We start from the raw sequence: 23,226 nt of genomic DNA, 5'->3' as shown, positions 1-23,226 counted from the left end.
ATCTCAGGTGCTCATACCATCGATAGAGGCCGGTGCAAATTTTGTGTCAATAGAGTGTATAATTTTAACAATTCTGGCAATCATGATCCAACCCTCAACACAAGCTACATCCAAACACTGAAATCAATATGTCTCAATAATGGACCCGGTACCACTCCCACCAATTTGGAAAGGGCTTGTTTCAGAGTGATCAGGAGTTGTTTTCTACAAGTGGCACGAACACCATTGCCAATGTCGATAGTTTCAACAACAATCAACTTTGAAAACTTTAAGGTCTCAATGGTTAAAATGGGGAATATTGGAGTGTTAACATGATCTCAAGGTGAAATTAGAACACAATGTAACTTTGTGAATGAAAATTTTGATCTTGCTACAAAAGTCACCAGAGATTCTGCTGAAGATGAAGATGGTGGTGTTACTGTTAGCTCATACTAAGCCTCTATGTGTTAGCCCATACTAATTATGAACTTTGTTATTTGACTTGTTTACACTAGTACAAAAAGGGGTATCTGATTTTTGCATTAACTTTTATTTAAAATAATGGGGTTCCACGTCGGTTTTTCCATTTCCCCGTAGTGAAATATGAATTTTTCACGTCTGTTGAAGCTGAATAACAGTAGTGGTATGTTTGGTTTCCAAATTTTTAATTAAAAATGGGGATTCCACGTCGGGTTTGCAAATTCCCCGAAGTGAAAAGTGGGGATTTCACGTCTATTCTTTATCAAAATTGACGTTGAATCTATTACTTTTTAAAAAAAATAAAAAATTTGCTACTGAAAATTTGCACGCACGCACGCACACATACGCTCACACGCACGCACAATTCTTTGAGATTTTGTGTAGAGATGTGGCGTCTCTCTCTTTCCTTTGCCCTTTCAAAAAAATTCTTGACGAGATTTGAAAATAATAACTGAGCTAATATATTTAATGATGTATCTATATGTGAGTGTTTAATTAATTTTATATGTTTTGATTTGAAAACATCTCAGGTGCTCATACCATCGATAGAGGCCGGTGCAAATTTTGTGTCAATAGAGTGTATAATTTTAACAATTCTGGAAATCATGATCCAACCCTCAACACAAGCTACATCCAAACACTGAAATCAATATGTCCCAATAATGGACCCGGTACCACTCCCACCAATTTGGAAAGGGCTTGTTTCAGAGTGATCGGGAGCTGTTTTCTACAAGTGGCAAATACACCATTGCCATTGTCGATAGTTTCAACGACAATCAACTTTGAAAACTTTAAGGTCTCAATGGTTAAAATTGGGGAATATTGGAGTGTTAACATGATCTCAAGGTGAAATTAGAACACAATCTAACTTTGTGAATGAAAATTTTGATCTTGCTACAAAAGTCACCGGAGATTCTGCTGAAGATGAAGATGGTGGTGTTACTGTTAGCTCATACTAAGCCTCTATGTGTTAGCTCATACTAATTTTGAACTTTGTTATTGGACTTGTTTACACTAGTACAAAAAGGGGTATTTGATTTTTGCATTAACTTTTATTTAAAATAATGGGGATTCCACGTCGGTTTTTCCATTTCCCCGTAGTGAAATATGATTTTTTCACGTCTGTTGAAGCTGAATACCAGTAGTGGTATGTTTGGTTTCCAAATTTTTAATTAAAAATGGGGATTCCACGTCGGGTTTGCAAATTCCCCGAAGTGAAAAGTGGGGATTTCACGTCTATTCTTTATCAAAATTGACGTGGAATCTATTACTTTTTAAAAAAAATAAAAAATTTGCTACTGAAAATTTGCACGCACGCACACATACGCTCACACGCACGCACAATTCTTTGAGATTTTGTGTAGAGATGTGGCGTCTCTCTCTTTCCTTTGCCCTTTCAAAAAAATTCTTGACGAGATTTGAAAATAATAACTGAGCTAATATATTTAATGATGTATCTGATGGATAATTTTCGCAAGTGAACGAATTACCACGTAGTAATAAAATATCGATCCACAGGGATTGTGTGATTAAACTAGTCTAATAGTGTTCATAAACATTATACAAGAAATACACATAAATTGGGGGTATGTTGAGTGATGAATTGTTAGAAAACGTGCTTTGATATAATGGAAAAGCGAGGTAGAATCATCGGAATCACCTAGTCTATAGCTAAACCACATGCAATCTACTATATCATAGGAATTTACTCAAGTGTTCACAACTAGATCGACAAATTAGTGAATCGCAATCTCTTGTCAAAATCCACTTTATTCGTTGTCGATACTTCCCCGATCTCTCGGGCGGAAGCTACCTACAACGAATGATATTAAAGCGCGTCAATCGTTCGCTACACTCTATGTCTCAATCTCTCGACCGGAAACACTCGAGTGCTCAATGCAATTTAGTTCAGAAATTAAATCAATACTCTCGCACGTGACTTAACTCAAAATCATTACAACACTAATGAAGGATCATAAAGCATTAAGAGACGAATTGCATTAAGTAAACACTATTAACAGAGTAAATCCTTACAATTAAGCAGATTACATGAAATTCATCTACATCCTAAGCTATCCTAGATCCTACCTCCACAAGGGATTTAGCTCCTCATGTTGCAGAATTTCCCAACCCTCTAACAGAATTATGCAGAAACCATATATACTGAACGCAATCACGCCGCGCGCCAGATCTATCACGCCGCGCGTGGTTGCAGATCCATCAACTACGCCGCGCGTGATAACGGTATCACGAGGCGCGTGATCAAGTCAGAGAGCAATCCACTTCTTGAACAAGGCTTCACGCCGCGCGTGATCAGGTATCACGCCGCGCGTGATCAGAGTGAAAAATTTGGCTCCCTGTGATCTCCATCACGCGGCGCGTGATGGGCTACGCCCCCAGCGTAGTGAAAATCAGCACTTTCCTGCAATTTTTCCTGTTTTCTTGCAAAACAAGTAATCAAGCTTATGATTAGATTTCTCTTATATTTATTGCTAAAAACCTACTAAAATGCATCTAATGTTGCTAAAATAGGCCCGGAATAGAGAGTGTGACGATCCGTCATCACAACCCCAAACTTAAACCTTTCCTTGTCCTCAAGGAAACAACTTTTACCTCAAGCTTTTGTGTCAAGACCTTGGCATTTTCCTTAAATTCACTCGAATCATACATACGTGAGAATCACCTGATGATCAATGATCCACCTGCAAACAATGCTCAATCGCACAATCGTTCCCGCAAGACATTTTCAAGTAGTTCACACTTTTCGACCAAGGCTCTATGATTTCATCACACTACTTACATGCACTCTTCAGTTTTTGGTACTTCACTCAAATCAACACATCAATGCAAGTCAACAATAATTTTGCAAGTAGTCTAAGAATTCATTCGGTTCACTTTGTGCACACACATTAGAGGTCTTTTAGGGTTATAACGTGGCTTGGCTAGGGTGGATGGTGACATTTTGGATAAGTAGTAGAAAAACTTGGAGTTAGATCCCCCTATTAGTCAAAGAACAATTTCATAAACCAACCCTTATTCTTTTGAAACATAGTGGACTAGAGAACATTTTTAAATCATCAACAAAGTTTTGCAATTCTTTTGAATTCAAGGCTATCACTTCTTTTAGTACTTCTTTTCTATTTTTTTTTTTTTTTTTTTACATTCATCTCTTTTTTTCATTTTTTCATTTCTTTTCAACATATCTTTCTCTAAGGCCTTGAATCTTTGAACAATTTTAAATTTTTCAACCAAAACTTTATGTAAGTTCTCTAGTACCCTCACCCCAAACTTTATTTGTTGCTAATTCCAAAGAGCAACCCCAAACTTAGTGGTGAGCAATGCGCATCAACCACTAATTAGGTGCCTAACCTCCAAGAAAGTCATTCCTTTTTGTTTTTCATCACAAATTTTCTTAAGGTTTTGCCAAATAACATTTTCTTTTTCAGCTCAAAATGGTTAAGCAAAGGATAAATATATGTAAGGGTGGATAGAAAGGCTCAAAGGTACCAAGGAACATGCCTCGTGTGTGCTACAAAAGTACCAATCAAATAGAAAGACGACAAGCAAAATCGAGAGACAATACAAGAGTGGATATCACACATAGAAGAAAAAGGAGTGTTTGGCTCAATACCTCTCGGTTGGGTCGAATCAAAGAACCGGTCAAAAAGTGTGCGTTCCCTTCCTTTGCCTCTTGATCACATGAGTGCAACAAGCTATTGCACTGCAGGTTTCACATATCACACACGGAGAAAATCAAGCAATTGATACTCAAGTAACAAGAAGGAACATGCCAAAGTATTGAAACAAACTCTAAAAGTAAAAATCATTCCACAATCAAACATGACAAAGTTCAAATTCACGGTTAAAATAGTACAATCCAGCCAAATCCAAGCAACATCAAATTATTATTACAAACCAACAAAAGTAAAGTAAACGAAAGTAAAAGTAAAGATAGAGTAGTAGAGTAGTAGCAGCAGAAAATCATAACCAACGACGTCACATGGTGTCATCCGGCTGGCCAGTGAAGTAGTTTGTGAAGGGGCTATTCAAGTTCAGATTCAGCCCGTCCACATCCAGCATCTCCCTTTCCATAGCAGCTGCCTCATCCTGCTCAACCCGGCGGCGTCTCTCGATCTCAGCCAACTCAGAAGTTCTCAGACCCGAATTGTAAGCTTGTCTGGCCTGGAATGATGTCAGCTCCCTCGCCTGATGTGCCCCCCAATCGGCATCATCCGGATACAAAGTCCCAAAAGTAGGAGGAGGGAAGGTAGAACGGTACGTCATCGCCTCGGTGTACATGGAAAAGGCGGTATCAAAGTAGAGATTCGGCAGCCCGGAGTATTGTGAAATTTCCATCTGATGCAACATCGAAGCCAGCTGATTCATATCATGAGAATAAAGAGGAGGGGCCGGCTCCGGCATCCCTTGAGACTCATGTACCGGATCCCCCTGTTGATCCGGATGATTACCTTCTTCAAACCGATTAATCTCTTCTTCTTCCCTCAAGGCTTCCTCCCTTGCAGCATTCCCCTCACCTCGGGGCACAATAGGACCTCTCTCAAATTTTTTTATGAAGTAAGATAATGACAAAGGACGAACAGGATGAAGATCACCTTCTTGCACATTCATTGGAACATTATTCGCCCTACACAACGCAGCGATGAGATTACAATGTCCCAAGGTAAAAGTAGGATTCGGATGATTGGCTATCTCATGAAGATCTTTTTGTAACCAATACCCAAGATTAATGTACTTCCCTTCAACCAACAATCGGACCGCGTAAGCATTATCAAGCTGAATCTCTGAATTGTTACCAACAACCCTCACATTCTTCAACCAGAATTCACCCAAAGCTCGGTGAACGGGATTAAAACTTGTTAAGCTCAACCTTCTAGGGAGAGAAGCTGGTGAGTGTGCCAGCCACATTGCTCCCGGTCGACACACCATACTCTTCAGTTCCTCCCTAACTTCGATACCACTCTTGTCGATCCTCTCTCTATCACGCAAGAATTCACACACACCTCCCGCAGCACAACCAAGCAGATTGTTTATAGTTTCAAAAGAATAACTCACCTTAACACCCCTAACCACAGAAGTATATTCCGGAAACATAGGTTGATCCGGTAAATAGGCATTTGCAAAGAACTCCCTAGCCCACATCTGATTGCCAGGATTAACTTCATCTTTAATCATCAACTTATTAAACTTCTCCCATCCCCTAGACTTGATCTCATTCCCTATCTCAGCTACACCATTCAGCAAATCCTCACCAAAACCTTTCTCTTGATTAATAGTAAAGGTTCGAATTTGTGTGTACCTTCTCTCATGCACTTCACTGATGAAGTGAGGGTGGACCTGTGGTCGAGTAGCATTGCTCCGGCGAGGAGGGGAAGCTTGAGCGGACCGAGAGGATTGGCCTTTGCTTGCACTCATCTTGGTTCTTGCTTTCTTTGGTGGCTCTTGTGTTGGATTAGCATCACTCTTCTTCTTCCCTTTTCCGGTTAGCCGTGTCAACATGGTGATATTAGGAAGGTTGAAATGGGTCAATTTGGGAAAGTGGTGAAATGAGGAATTTGGAGTGAATTTGAAGTGATTGAAATGGGTTGTTTGTGAATGTGAGGAAATGGGATGATTGGGAGTGATTAGAGATGAAATTGGAGAGGTTTGGAAGATGAAAATGGGTTAACAATGGGGTTTACCGTGTGAGAGGGCGTGTGGATTGATGATGGGATTGATGGAGTGGTTGAGAAGATGAAGAAATTCAAATTTGACACGCTTTCATGTGCAGCCACGCCGCGCGTGACCCCTGTTACGCCGCGCGTAGTACCAATTGTAACGGTCAAGAACTTCTTCATAAGGACCACGCCGCGCGTGATGACCATTACGCGGCGCGTAATCACTAGTCAGAGAGTCCATCTTCCTCCAGGTTTTTGCGCAGCGCGTGATACATTCCCACGCCACGCGTAATGTAATCAAGAAAACTCCTTCCTCTGTGCTGAAGGATCACGCCGCGCGTGATTGTACTGCGCCCCCGGCGTAGTAGAGCTATATTCTGCACTGTTTTGCTTCCGTCCTTGCTTCTGCTGCATACCTACCTACATACTTCAAAAACAAAACACACTAAAACATTAGAACCTGTTGGGTTGCCTCCCAACCAGCGCTTGTTTAACGTCCCGATGCTTGACGTTCCATGCCCCTAGGGGCTAAGGAAAGGTAGTGCCACCATGTGGCAAGTAGTGTGCATTCCAAGGTAACTTAAGAGCATCTTTAACAATATGATCATAAACCTGGATTTTAAAACATTGTGGGTCTCCATCATCACACTCCATCTTTTCAAAGACATTGAATGTGACCTGCTGATCATCGGTCCTTAGCATGAGCTCACCCATTTCCACATCAATTAGGGCACGGCTAGTTGCTAGGAAGGGTCTACCAAGGAGCAAGGGCTCCCAATCCCGAGTTTCTTCTATGTCTACAACCACAAAATCTGCGGGAAAAACAAACCCAGCAACCTTAACCAATACATCATGGAGAATCCCTTCCGGATGCACAATCGATCTATCCGCCAAAGAGAGACTCATCTTTGTCGGCTTTGCTACCGCTCCCGGTATTTTCTTCATCATTGATAACGGCATCAAATTTATGCTAGCACCTAAATCACACAACGCCTTTTCAATAGTGAGATTTCCAATAGAGCATGGAATTGTAAAGCTCCCCGGATCTTTCTTTTTCTGAGGTAGCTTCCGTTGGATGAGGGCGCTGCACTCTTCCGTCATACTTACCATTTCGTCATCTAACGGTTTTCTTTTCTTTGTAAGCAGCTCCTTCAAAAACTTTGCATAACTTGGCATTTGTTCCAATGCCTCAACCAATGGTATAGCCATCTCAAGCTTGTTCAACACCTTCATGAACTTCTTGAACTCCTTCTCTCGCTCAAGATTCTTAACTTTCTTTCTCCTAGGGTAAGGCATCCTAGCATATGGTGATTCATCAACTCCCTTACCTTTCTCAACCTTCTTGCTCTCTTTTTCTTTTATCTCCCTCTGTTTTTCAACTTCTTCTTTCTCATCCTCACTCATTTCCACTTCCTTAGACATATTTTCATTTTCTACTTCTCCCTCATGTCTCTCATTTTCAACTACATCCTCTTGCTTATTTTCAACCTCTCCCTCATTGACTTTCTTTTTCAAGGGCTTCTCTACAGCTGGCCTTTCCGGTATCTCTCTACTCCTCAAAGTGATTCCATTGCAAGTTTCATTTTTCGGATTATCATGAGTATTTCCACCGAAACCTCCTTGATTTTGTAACATCGAAAACTGTCTTGACAGCTGACCCATTTGCACCTCCAAATTCTTGATAGAAGCTTCATGGTTCTTGTTAGAGGTTGCTTGACTCGATTTCATCGCTTCAAAGTTGCTTTGGGTCATGAGCATGAACTGATTTAGAGTCTCTTCCATCCTTGATGGAGGCCTTTGCTGCTGTTGCGGTGCACCTTGACCTTGCATACCGTTCCCCCACCCGGACCCGTTGTTATTGTTGTTGTACGGCTTCCGGAAATTGGCTAAGTAGCGAGCTTCCTCTGAACCCTCCGGGAAACATCCGCCATTTGGGTGGTCCTGCAAACAAAAATCACAGCGCACATTGTCAATTTTACCTATTGGAGAAGATTGAACTTGTGGATTGGACAGCAGCTTCATCATTGCTTCCATTTGGCTAGTCATTAGCTTTTGCTGTGCTAATAGTGCTGTTTGAGTATCCAATACCAACACTCCGCCTTTCTTTTTGGCTCCTCTATCATTAGTAGCTCTATACTCGTTTTGAGCCATACTTTCCACCAACTCTCTTGCTTCAGTTTCGTCACGGTTTTTCAACGAACCACCGGCTGATGCGTCAAGTATCATTCGCGTTTGAGCCCTCAAACCTTGGGTAAACATTTGCATCTGATTGTGGCCATCGAAACCGTGATTCGGACACCTTTTAAGACAAACTTTGAACCTCTCCCAAGCATCATACAGCGTTTCCCCATCCGCTTGCTCGAAGTTGCTAATTTCGGCCCTTCTTTCCAAAAACTTATGAATAGGGAAATAGCGGTCTAAGAACTTCCGCTCCAGCTGTCTCCAAGTCTCAATAGTTCCGGCTGGTATCGTATCCAACCAATCTTTAGCACGGCCGGTGAGAGAATGCTTGAATAATCTCAGTCTTTTGTCCGATTCACTCACCCCCGGTGGGCGGATCGGTATAGTCGCAAGCTTCATAGAAGTGAGACAAGTGTAGGTTCGGGCATTGAGCTTCCGATCCCGAATAAGGATTCTCTTTTAGGGCGGAGAGGACCGTGTTCTTGATGTCAAATGAGACAGGATTCGCCGGCTGAAAGCCTTGATTTGCCAACGCGTCATTGTCTCTTCTCCCATAATCACCGAGCGTACGCCTTTGTGGTTGAGGAACCGGTGGAACCTGCTCTTCTTCCATTGTGGCTGAAATCTGTCCTTGACAGTCAAATGTATCCCTTAGCAAAGTTGTTCCCCTTGAAGCTTGAGCTTCCCTTGTTGCCTTCCGAATTGCGCGAGCTGTCTTTTCAATTTCTGGATCGAACTGCAGCGCAATGGAACCTGTTCTCCGCATGCACAAGGAAACACACAAGTAGAACGCTCCGGGAGAAAAATATAAAACAGAAAAATAAGGAAAACACAGAAAATATGAACACTATCGCCTTGTCGAATCAATCACAATCCCCGGCAACGGCGCCAAAAACTTGATGGATAATTTTCGCAAGTCAACGAATTACCACGTAGTAATAAAATATCGATCCACAGGGATTGTGTGATTAAACTAGTCTAATAGTGTTCATAAACATTATACAAGAAATACACATAAATTGGGGGTATGTTGAGTGATGAATTGTTAGAAAACGTGCTTTGATATAATGGAAAAGCGAGGTAGAATCATCGGAATCACCTAGTCTATAGCTAAACCACATGCAATCTACTATATCATAGGAATTTACTCAAGTGTTCACAACTAGATCGACAAATTAGTGAATCGCAATCTCTTGTCAAAATCCACTCTATTCGTTGTCGATACTTCCCCGATCTCTCGGGCGGAAGCTACCTACAACGAATGATATTAAAGCGCGTCAATCGTTCGCTACACTCTATGTCTCAATCTCTCGACCGGAAACACTCGAGTGCTCAATGCAATTCAGTTCAGAAATTAAATCAATACTCTCGCACGTGACTTAACTCAAAATCATTACAACACTAATGAAGGATCATAAAGCATTAAGAGACGAATTTCATTAAGTAAACACTATTAACAGAGTAAATCCTTACAATTAAGCAGATTACATGAAATTCATCTACATCCTAAGCTATCCTAGATCCTACCTCCACAAGGGATTTAGCTCCTCATGTTGCTTCGTTCGCGTCCTCCCTTCAACTTCATGGCTTGAGAATCCATGCTATTGATGTGCTTGGAGCTATCCTCTGGAGTCTTGAATCCCAATCTTGAAGTTTCCAAACCCAGAATGTAGATCAAAATTGCAGAATTTCCCAACCCTCTAACAGAATTATGCAGAAACCATATATACTGAACGCAATCACGCCGCGCGCCAGATCTATCACGCCGCGCGTGGTTGGAGATCCATCAACTACGCCGCGCGTGATAACGGTATCACGCGGCGCGTGATCAAGTCAGAGAGCAATCCACTTCTTGAACAAGGCTTCACGCCGCGCGTGGTCAGGTATCACGCCGCGCGTGATCAGAGTGAAAAATTTGGCTCCCTGTGATCTCCATCACGCGGCGCGTGATGGGCTACGCCCCCAGCGTAGTGAAAATCAGCACTTTCCTGCAATTTTTCCTGTTTTCTTGCAAAACAAGTAATCAAGCTTATGATTAGATTTCTCTTATATTTATTGCTAAAAACCTACTAAAATGCATCTAATGTTGCTAAAATAGGCCCGGAATAGAGAGTGTGACGATCCGTCATCAGTATCTATATGTGAGTGTTTAATTAATTTTATATGTTTTGATTTGAAAACATCTCAGGTGCTCATACCATCGATAGAGGCCGGTGCAAATTTTGTGTCAATAGAGTGTATAATTTTAACAATTCTGGCAATCATGATCCAACCCTCAACACAAGCTACATCCAAACACTGAAATCAATATGTCCCAATAATGGACCCGGTACCACTCCCACCAATTTGGAAAGGGCTTGTTTCAGAGTGATCAGGAGTTGTTTTCTACAAGTGGCACGAACACCATTGCCATTGTCGATAGTTTCAACAACAATCAACTTTGAAAACTTTAAGGTCTCAATGGTTAAAATGGGGAATATTGGAGTGTTAACATGATCTCAAGGTGAAATTAGAACACAATGTAACTTTGTGAATGGAAATTTTGATCTTGCTTCAAAAGTCACCGGAGATTCTGCTGAAGATGAAGATGGTGGTGTTACTGTTAGCTCATACTAAGCCTCTATGTGTTAGCTCATACTAATTTTGAACTTTGTTATTGGACTTGTTTACACTAGTACAAAAAGGGGTATCTGATTTTTGCATTAACTTTTATTTAAAATAATGGGGATTCCACGTCGGTTTTTCCATTTCCCCGTAGTGAAATATGAATTTTTCACGTCTGTTGAAGCTGAATACCAGTAGTGGTATGTTTGGTTTCCAAATTTTTAATTAAAAATGGGGATTCCACGTCGGGTTTGCAAATTCCCCGAAGTGAAAAGTGGGGATTTCACGTCTATTCTTTATCAAAATTGACGTGGAATCTATTACTTTTTAAAAAAAATAAAAAATTTGCTACTGAAAATTTGCACGCACGCACGCACACATACGCTCACACGCACGCACAATTCTTTGAGATTTTGTGTAGAGATGTGGCGTCTCTCTCTTTCCTTTGCCCTTTCAAAAAAATTCTTGACGAGATTTGAAAATAATAACTGAGCTAATATATTTAATGATGTATCTATATGTGAGTGTTTAATTAATTTTATATGTTTTGATTTGAAAACATCTCAGTTGCTCATACCATCGATAGAGGCCGGTGCAAATTTTGTGTCAATAGAGTGTATAATTTTAACAATTCTGGCAATCATGATCCAACCCTCAACACAAGCTACATCCAAACACTGAAATCAATATGTCCCAATAATGGACCCGGTACCACTCCCACCAATTTGGAAAGGGCTTGTTTCAGAGTGATCAGGAGTTGTTTTCTACAAGTGGCACGAACACCATTGCCATTGTCGATAGTTTCAACAACAATCAACTTTGAAAACTTTAAGGTCTCAATGGTTAAAATGGGGAATATTGGAGTGTTAACATGATCTCAAGGTGAAATTAGAACACAATGTAACTTTGTGAATGGAAATTTTGATCTAGCTACAAAAGTCACCGGAGATTCTGCTGAAGATGAAGATGGTGGTGTTACTGTTAGCTCATACTAAGCCTCTATGTGTTAGCCCATACTAATTATGAACTTTGTTATTGGACTTGTTTACACTAGTACAAAAAGGGGTATCTGATTTTTGCATTAACTTTTATTTAAAATAATGGGGATTCCACGTCGGTTTTTCCATTTCCCCGTAGTGAAATATGAATTTTTCACGTTTGTTGAAGCTGAATACCAGTAGTGGTATGTTTGGTTTCCAAATTTTTAATTAAAAATGGGGATTCCACGTCGGTTTTGCAAATTCCCCGAAGTGAAAAGTGGGGATTTCACGTCTATTCTTTATCAAAACTGACGTGGAATCTATTACTTTTTAAAAAAAAAAAATTTGCTACTGAAAATTTGCACACACGCACGCACACATACGCTCACACGCACGCACAATTCTTTGAGATTTTGTGTAGAGATGTGGCGTCTCTCTCTATCCTTTGCCTTTTCAAAAAAATTCTTGACGAGATTTGAAAATAATAACTGAGCTAATATATTTAATGATGTATCTATATGTGAGTGTTTAATTAATTTTATATGTTTTGATTTGAAAACATCTCACGTGCTCATACCATCGATAGAGGCCGGTGCAAATTTTGTGTCAATAGAGTGTATAATTTTAACAATTCTGGCAATCATGATCCAACCCTCAACACAAGCTACATCCAAACACTGAAATCAATATGTCCCAATAATGGACCCGGTACCACTCCCACCAATTTGGAAAGGGCTTGTTTCAGAGTGATCAGGAGCTGTTTTCTACAAGTGGCACAAACACCATTGCCATTGTTGATAGTTTCAACGACAATCAACTTTGAAAACTTTAAGGTCTCAATGGTTAAAATTGGGGAATATTGGAGTGTTAACATGATCTCAAGGTGAAATTAGAACACAATGTAACTTTGTGAATGGAAATTTTGATCTTGCTACAAAAGTCACCGGAGATTCTGCTGAAGATGAAGATGGTGGTGTTACTGTTAGCTCATACTAAGCCTCTATGTGTTAGCTCATAAAATCGGAAAATACGTTCCGAACCATTTTTTTAGTGTAAAATTTACACTATAAAAAATTCGAAAAACGTTTTCCGAATTGCTAGGAGGGTAGGGGAGAAAGTGAGTGGGTGGGATGAGAAAATTTCATTTTTAATTCCTTCAAGTGGCCCAAGGCCCAATTGTTATTAGAATCATTATGGAAACCTTAGCTCTATTTAAGTGTACTGATGTGCTGCCTCCTTAGAGGATCATGCTTGAATGAATGAAGTTGAATTAATTTAGTTTTAAATTTCTGCCTTTATTTTTCAGTATAATCTTAGTAATTTTGATCTATATGGGTGGTTCGACTACTATGGTATTATGGTTAATTTAGTGTTGAGAGAATTCCAACAAGAAATCATCATGTAATATATTTGCTCAGTGACTGTTTTCAAAGGTCGCACGCGTATATACACATTTTTTTTTTATACCTGAGAGTACAACTAGATTAGTAGTGTTTGATTAGCAAGAGTTCGATTTGTTGTTAAACTATTTATTCTTCCCGAGTGGAACTTTCCAATCAGGACCTTGAGTCTTGGAATTGTATGTCGTTAGAAAATATCGAGAATGACCGGCAAAATTGTATGTCGTTAGATATAAGAGTTGAACTCGGGACCTTTTGGTCTCAAAATCACTTCCAAACCACCACACCATCGGCACAAGAAACCGTGTTAGGACAAGCACTTTCAATGCGGTTTGGTTTCGATTCACAACATCCAAACCTCTTATTGAAACATACCAGAACAGAGGAAATTTTAGTCGCAAGTGCAAGAATGTCAGCACTAGACACAATATTGGGACAAGCACTTTCCAATGTTGTTTTGATTATTCACGACGTCCAAACCTCTTATAAAGTTATTGTTTGGGAAAGTTCCTTGTTCACTCACAATTGTAGAAGTATAGTTAATTTTGTTAATTTAATGCAAAATATGAGTTAAGTTTACTATATTACCTTTTGAAAAGTGATTTATGTCTTGGAAATCACATAAACTTTTGAAAAGTCAAATGATTAAATAAGGATATATTAGGAATAGTAGTATTAATTAGTTTAAAAGTAGTTGGCTTTTGCTTATATTTGTATCCAAAATTTGAAGTATTTTTTTTCTTATATTTGTGTTCGGAGGGAGTACTTCTTTATATCTAAAATGTGTCGATTTGATAATTAAATTATTTAACAAAAAAAAGTTATGATGTGAATTTCTTTAAAACAATTTACCTTACACTATTTGTGCAAGTTGTTCCAATAACTTCCAAAGCCACAAATGCAAAACACAAAAAAAAAAAAAAAATAGAAATTTCAGATTCCACGAACAGAGGTTTCTTTCCAAAATCGATACTTGAGACACAACAAATAAAACTAATAAAAAATAGCCAACAACAAATACACACTTTTATTTATCTTCAAAAAATTGCTAATGGATTAACCAAGTCCTTTAATACCATGTTAACTATTGAGATTATTCAAAGAGAAAAGGAGGCTAGGGTTTGCATTACAATAAACCAAAAAACATAAGGAACAAGAGTTACAATAGAGTATATAAACTAGAGATTATAAAAGACTAAACTACCCCTACAATAATAATATAACTATCAACTATTATTTAACAGTGTGCTTGTGACATTTTTAAAAGAAAAATGGATGAATTATTATCAACTTAATTGACTATTTTACAACCATTCTTGACGAGATTTTTCTGCAACCCCAAATTTTAAGTGTCCTATTATACTTTTGTTAGTTTGGAAAGTGCTTATTGTTGGATTCTCTCAATAACAGGACCAGATATTATATAGCACTAACTAGATGTTAATAGTTTTATTCTACTGCATAATTTCGATTGTATAGGAGGTCTTAGGGTGAATAAACTGTTGGATTGTAGTTGTGGGGTATTAGAGCTTTTTGAAAATTGTCTTGTAATGGTGTCATTAAACCTTCATTGTACTGGTGTGTGTCTTTTTGTTTGTACTGGTGTATGACTTGTTCCTTGAATTTCTCCCTCTTAGTACACCTTGTACTTGAGGGTTGCTTGATTAATAAAACTTTCCTTTGCCTTTTCAAAAAAATCCTTGATGAGATTTGAAAATAATCACTCAGCTAATATATTTAATGATGTATCTATATGTGAGTGTTTAATTAATTGTATATGTTTTGATTTGAAAACATCTCAGATGCTTATACCATCGATAGAGGCCAGTGCAAATTTTGTGTCAATAGAGTGTATAATTTTAACAATTCTGGCAATCCTGATCCAACCCTCAACACAAGCTACATCAAAACACTGAAATCAATATGTCCCAATAATGGACCCGGTACCACTCTCACCAATTTGGAAAGGGCTTGTTTCAGAGTGAACGGGAGTTGTTTTCTACAAGTGGCGCGGACATCATTGCCATTGTCGATAGTTTCAACAACAATCAATTTTGAAAACTTTAAGGTCTCAATGGTTAAAATAGGGAATATTGGAGTGTTAACATGATCTCAAGGTGAAATTAGAACACAATGTAACTTTGTGAATGGAAATTTTGATCTTGCTACAAAAGTCACCAGAGATTCTGCTGAAGATGAAGATGGTGGTGTTACTGTTAGCTCATACTAAGCCTCTATGTACATGTTAGCTCATACTAATTTTGAACTTTGTTATTGGACTTGTTTATTTTATTTTAGTATTAATTTTAATTCCTTCGAGTGGCCCATAGCCCAATTGTTAATTAGCTCTATTGGCCCATAGGCCACTTGAAGGAATTAAAAATACTACTAAAATAAAATAAACAAGTCCAATAACAAAGTTCAGAATTAGTATCAGCTAACACATAGAGGCTTAGTATGATCTAACAGTAACACTACCATCTTCATCTTCAGTAGAATCTCCGGTGACTTTCGTAGCTAGATCAGAATTTCCATTCACAAAGTTACATTGTGTTCTAATTTCACCTTGAGATCCCGCTAACACTCCAATATTCCCTATTTTAACCATTGAGACCTTTAATTAGCTCTATTTAAGTGTAATGTTGTGCTGCCTCCTTAGAGGATCATGAATGAATGAAGTTGAATTTTAGAATTTCAGTTTTAAATTTTTGCCTTTATTTGCAGCATAACCTTAGTTTTGATATGTATGGGTGGTTCATCTACGTAGTATGGTTAATTTAGTGTTTGTGTTCTTTGACCTGCTAGTGAAGGAGTTATATAAAAATGTTACTGTATGTAATAGAGAGTATTGATATTCCAATAGAAGAGAGAATAACCTGTGTGATTTTCGATAATGATTCAAGGCAACTGCTGATGTTAAGTAAATTGAGTTAAATTCTTTGTTGCTTGTAACAGATGTTACCAAGTTAGTTAGTTAGTTTTGATTGTTATAAGCAGTTTTAGTTGGTTGTAACTCATCTTCATCTTGTACCTTGCAAGATCTCTTTCATGGCATAGGCATACTTAGCTCACTATACCTACTCTTTTACAACAACGAAGATGAGAATTTCAATTTGGATGATTCTTTGTATATTTCTTCGTTGAGAGTTTGCGGCAGATTGTTATTTCATTATGTTGCTTTGATTATTTGAGTTCACCGGCATTGACAGTAGTTATTGGTGAGATTGCAGTCGATTTCCATCTTTACATCCTGATGATATGTTAGCTCGCTGTGATGTGACTGACGGTGGTTTCCACCATTTTTATGCAAGGGAAGAGAATTTTGAAGATTGTAGCTCTCTTCAATTCTTGAGGTTTGTCTACATTGTTCATCAGATTTTGTTGAAGGTTAGGCTATTTGATTTGTCGGTTTGGTGGTGTATCTTTCGATTCTTGGAGTTTTGCAGAAGATTCCGTTTGATTCATTTCCAAGACCTCTTTCAATGGATGATTTGATAGTTTGATTGTCTGATTTTTCTATGTGTTAGTGTGATACAATTTGTCATTAATTTTCTTTTAAGCTCTAATGAAGTTTGGACAAATATGCATCAGCATCAGAGGCTGTTTTTGGATCAATTTTAGCTTACATTTTTTTATCAAAGATTCATTGGCTTTGAATATTCTTGAAGTATAGCTCCAGCAGCATTTTGTGTCACTTTTGGATTAATGCAAGGCTTGTACTTTTCCCTCGGATCAATTATACTTGCTGATAGTTTTGTCTGCAATTGAAGATTGAAGACATGTTTTGTTAAAACCGTAGCAGAAGAGGTTTAGAAGTTTACTTTGACTATAAGCTACAACTGGCTCAACCTTAGTATAACTGTCATGCTTAACTGTTAAAGTGTTTGTTAGGATTAGTTATCTAACTGTTTTGAGTTTGTATCTTTCAAGTACCTCATAGTATATTAGTGAGGGATAGTAAAACTTCATTTTTGGCTCTATCTGCGCCTAACAGTTTCTGCATTCTTTGCTTACGATAGTGTTAGTTTTCTTCTACAATGGTGAATCACTCCTCACACTAATAGGTAAATATTATAACAAAGGGTGACGTGGCACCAATTGATAGGAGTGTGTTTTAAGGGGTGTGTTTCAGGATGTGATCCTAGCACTCCTCACACTTATAATATAAGTTGCAAATTAAATTGTTTATCCAAACATAAACTTTATATCACACAACTAAATGCAAGAATACCAAAGCCAAACCTATAGCCCCATCTCTAGACACGAAAAACCTTCACTCACCACGTTGTATCTAAAATTTTAAAAATGCTACAATTTTTTTGATGGAATAAAATATTCTTTGATACGGGGTCAATTCTGACATCAAGTGGTTCAAGTCCTCTTTCGATCACAGTTGCGAGAGATCGAACTGTGGTCTCCCTACCAAGTCAATGACAATCACCACTAACGCTAATTATTAATGATTGGTTAATTAATTTTATTTTTGTCATTATTCATAGGTTTAACTATCCTATATATATATATAGAGTCAGGATCCGTTGACACCAACTAGTTTGACACCAAATGTTACACCTCTCAATAACGTTTTAACCGATATAAATTATATAAAATTCACCGTTGGATTGAAAGTTTACATCATATAGATCATTTGTGTAAAATTTCAAATAAATCCAAAATCATTTGATATGTTATTGAGATACATCAAAATTAACGGTTTTTGTATTTTTTTAAATGCCGTTAATCTTTATGTGTCTCAATAGCATATCAAATGATTTTGGATTTGTCTGAAATTTTACACAAATGATCTATATGATGTAAACTTTCAATCCAACGGTGGATTTTATAAAATTTATATCGGTTAAAACGTTATTGAGAGGTGTAACATTTGGTGTTAAACTAGTTGGTGTCAACGGATCCTGACTCATATATATATATATATATATATATATATATATATATATATATATATATATATATATATATATATAGGGGGCTGCTAACTTAGACCCAGTTGGGTCTAAGTTAGCAAGGTGCACCTTTTCAGTTGGACCAAAATACCCATTCTTTTTAATTAATTAACCAAATTACCATCAATGGACGCGGATCCAGTGTCACGCGCGTACCGCAGGACCATGGTTACAGGCCGTTGATTTCCATCAGACAGCCAAGCACTGATCTCATCAAGACTGTCTGATCAATCAGAAATCCCAGATCATCCGAATCCATCAGATTCCAGCGCGTGCACCACACTGGATTACACCCTGGAGAGAGAAGAATCTACTTTTTAAAAGCAGGACACGTGTCGCTGTCTGATTGGCTGGGCGTGATTTTTTTCCATTTAATACTTTGAACTCAATTATTTCGTTGTAAATTAATTTTTTATTTTTTTTTTATACCAAAATTCATAATTTTTTTTTCTCTACAAATAGAGACTTGGTTCGTTTGATTTGGACACAGAAAAAAAAACCCAATTTTTCACTACCTTAATCTCATTTTTCACTACCTTACATCAACTCACTGAAACCATTCTACCAGGAAAATGGTTTCAGAGTACAAATCTCTGAAACCATTCTACCAACTAAATGGTTTCAGAAGCAAACACAATTAATAAATTACTCACTGAAACCATTATACCAGTAAAATAGTTTCAGAGTACAACTATGTGCAACCATTCTACAAGCTAAATGGTTTCAGAAGCAAATAACTAATAATCAACTTACTGAAACCATTCTACCAGCAAAATGGTTTCAGATTACAACTCTCTGAAACCATTGTACCAGATAAATGGTTTCAGAAGCAAACACAATTAATAAATTACTCATTGAAACCATTCTACCAGTAAAATGGTTTCAGAATACAACTATGTGCAACCATTCTACCAGTAAAATGGTTTCAGAAGCAAACATTAGTTTTTAATTACCGTTTTATCTCATTTAATTAACTAAAAATAGTTTCAGGTCTCCAAAAATTTCATAAAATATACCAAAAGTTCCAGAATATTATCTACTATTTTCCTGGTATAATAGTTTCAGTGAGTTGGTTGAGTGGTGCGTGTTAAATTACAACACACAAGTAACGTATTTAGTAGACAAAAAATGAGATTAAGGTAGTGAAAAATTGCATTTTTTTTTCGGTGTTCAAATCAAACGAACCAAGTCTCTATTTGTAGAAAAAAAAAATTATGAATTTTGGTATAAAAAATAAAAAATAAAAAATTAATTTACAACGAAATAATTGAGTTCAAAGTATTAAATGAACAAAAATCACGTCCAGCCAACCATTGTGTGACACGTGTCCTACTTTTAAAAAGCAAATTTTTCTCTCTCCAGGGTGTAATCCAGTGTGGCGCACTCGCTGGAATCTGAAGGATCAGGATGATCTGGACTGTCGGATTGATCAGACAGTCTTGATGAGATCAGATGTTGGCTGTCTGATGGAAATCAACGGTCTGTAACCATGGTCCTTCGGTACGCGCGCGACACTGGATCCGCGTCTATTAATGGGTATTTTGGTTAATTAATTAAAAAGAATGGGTATTTTGGTCCAATTGAAAAGGTGCACCTTGCTAACTTAGACCTAACTAGGGTCTAAGTTAGAAAACCCCTATATATATATATATATATATATATATATAGAGTCAGGATCCGTTGACACCAACTAGTTTGACACCAAATGTTACACCTCTCAATAACGTTTTAACCGATATAAATTTTATAAAATCCACCGTTGGATTGAAAGTTTACATCATATAGATCATTTGTGTAAAATTTCAGACAAATCCAAAATCATTTGATATGCTATTGAGACACATAAAGATTAACGGCATTTAAAAAAATACAAAAACCGTTAATTTTGATGTATCTCAATAACATATCAAATGATTTTGGATTTATTTGAAATTTTACACAAATGATCTATATGATGTAAACTTTCAATCCAACGGTGGATTTTATAAAATTTATATCGGTTAAAACGTTATTGAGAGGTGTAACATTTGGTGTCAAACTAGTTGGTGTCAACGGATCCTGACTCATATATATATATATATATTATGAGTTAGGATCCGTTGACACCAGGTGTCAATATTTATTTTGACACCAAATAATATCCGTTGATTTGTTTTGATCTAAAGGCTTAAATTTATTCGCTAAAAAAAGTCATGTGAGGAGATCTCTTTAGATCTTTTATCGTCTGGTTTTACTCTATCCCCTTTTCTCCTGAAAATAATTTGACGTTGAGTTGCATTGCTTCATCGGACTAAAATAAGTAAACTTCATTGTTACTTTGTGTGTAGAAAACCTTATAAAGAACAATTTGAAATAGCCACTACATAGGACAATTTCATTGTCAAGGAACTGCGATTAAAAATGTTGGAATCACACAAAACTACAAAATTCGCAGCGTTTCACATAACCAGTTAACCACTGTGACCCAGAATGCAATTAGGAAGCCATTAGCCATCCTTGACAAGTAAATTACATGGGTATTGAAATAAAATAAGATCGAAGCCGCCGTGATGGAGTGAAATAGGTCAAAAAATTCTTAACAACAAAGATACACTATATGACCCTCACGTGATTTTTTTAGTGAATAAATTTAAGGCTTTAGATCAAAACAAATCAACGGATATTATTTGATGTCAAAATAAATATTGACACCTGATGTCAAAGGATCCTAACTCATTATATATATATATATATATATATATATATATATATATATGGGGGAACTTCAAGTGAGAGGAGAGTTTTATGGTGAGAGATGAGAGGAATAAACAATGACCATCAGATCAAATTGTACGGTGGAGATTAAAAGTTCCACATAAAATTAACCGCACATAATTTCTACAACCTTCCCCTTCCTTGTTCTCTCGGAAATGGTGGTTGATTCTTCCCTACAATTTCTCTCAGCAAACCTAGCAAACTGGGCAGAAAAATAATACGCTAATATCTTGAAACATTATTGCAACGGGTATGGCTATCCCAATCTATGTCAATTTAAGACACAATTCAACTCCATATCTCCAATGATTTTGTGCATTCCAATCAATAATAGCCATGGATTTTTTTTTGTTGTTGTTGTCAAACCTGAGTTTATTTCTTATTAGATGCAAAAGTGGAAATTGGAAAGCATACAAAAAGGGTTGGGTTAATTAGATGCAGGGAAATTGTTTTCGTATTCCTTGTTTCTTTCTTTATTCCGATGAGATGAGACTGGTTAACGGTTTCCAGAAAATAAATGGAGGAGATGGATAAGAGTGGGAGACCAAGACGAGAAGACGGTTCACTGCGGAGGGAATATACAAGAGTAATTAAATCTTAGCTGTGTATTATCATCCAATGGATGTTAATCATCCCTCTCATCTCTCATTATAAGACATGCTCTCACTTGAAGTGCCACATATATATATATATATATATATATATATATATATATATATATATATATATATATATATATATATATATATATATATATATATATATATATATAGAGGATGTATATTATGAGAATGACAAAGTTATATGAGAATATGAGAATGAATTTTCAGCCATTTGATTAAAATGAAGGGTTGAGATTAAAAGATTCCACTAAAAACCTGTTTTCATATACTTCACACAATTGTTCAATTGCACAACACACTCTCGCCGTTTCACTTTATTTCAGCAGCTATCACCATTTTTCACCATTGATGAAGCTATTATAAAGGTAACAAATTCAAAGCCTCTCCCTTAATGAATCAGGTTCATTGCTCACTGTTCTTATTATGTTTGTGACTTTTTGAATTTGGGTTTCCTTCAAAGATTCATATAGAATCCCATAAATCCCATCAACAAGTCTCTAAATCCCAAAATGATTAAAAAATCGAAATTAGATTATTGAAATTTAAGAAGAAGAAGTTGATGAAGTGTCGGGTGAGGAATTGGATATGACAACGATCGGGAGAGGAATCGTATGAAGTGAATTGTTATCACTTTCCTATTGTTTTTTTTCAATCCTTCAACAATCGGAAACGGCAACCCATTCTCAAGCCGGCGAACTACGACGACAATAGGGAAGAAAGCCACCGGTCGGAACTAGTGGTGGAAAGGGAAGAAGAAGAAGGGTCAGATCTGGTCGTGAGAGAGTGATGAATATGGTGGGTCGTGGACTCGTGGCTATGTGGAAGAAGAATAGGAGATTTGGGTACATTGCAAAAAGAGAGGCACACGTTAATCTAAGCCATAAATTTTAATCTAAAGGCTGAAAATTCATTCTCACATTCTCATATAATTTGTCATTCTCATAATATACATTCTCTATATATATATATATATATATATATATATATATATATATATATACTCTCGATGATATCAATTAAAGACAAACATAAATGAATATAATTATGCATAATGACATAAACACTCTTTTTCTTTTTCGTTCAAAATGATAGAAATATTCTATTCTATCAAGATCTGAAGTTCATATTGTCCTCGAAATCTAAAGTTTATATAATTGTCACCACTCTCACTGGAACGAGGCGGGGGGTTTCAGGAAGGAGAATGGGTGCTAGTGGTGTTTTTTCTCTTGTTGGGGAAGGGTGAGAGAGTTTGTTATGAAGATTATTTCTTGGAATGTTAGAGGGCTGGGAGGCCCTGAAAAGAGGAAGGAAGTGCGTAAGATGGTGGGGGAATTGAAACCCTTCATTCTGTGTATTCAAGAAACTAAGTTGCAAATTTGTGATACTTTACTTAGCTCGACTCTTTGGGGTAACTCCTCGCATGGTTTTTCTTATCGTCCATCGGTTGGGGCATCTGGAGGGCTTCTAACTTTGTGGGATTCTTCGGAGGTGGAGGTGTGGTCGACTGAGAGCCGAGAGCATGTGTTGTGGTGTCATGGGCGGTTCTCAAAGACATGGGAAGAATTTTATGTGGCAAATGTCTA

The 23,226-nt window shown here is 37.3% G+C and overlaps 1 pseudogene; it reads right to left on the bottom strand.

Annotated features, from left to right (window-relative positions):
- LOC123896246 overlaps positions 1-23,226 on the bottom strand; it is a 172,330-nt pseudogene that overhangs the window by 55,546 nt on the left and 93,558 nt on the right.

Source organism: Trifolium pratense, linkage group LG7, assembly GCF_020283565.1.
Source record: "Trifolium pratense cultivar HEN17-A07 linkage group LG7, ARS_RC_1.1, whole genome shotgun sequence".
Taxonomy (NCBI): domain Eukaryota; kingdom Viridiplantae; phylum Streptophyta; class Magnoliopsida; order Fabales; family Fabaceae; genus Trifolium; species Trifolium pratense.
This window is presented reverse-complemented; position numbering and strand designations above follow the sequence as displayed.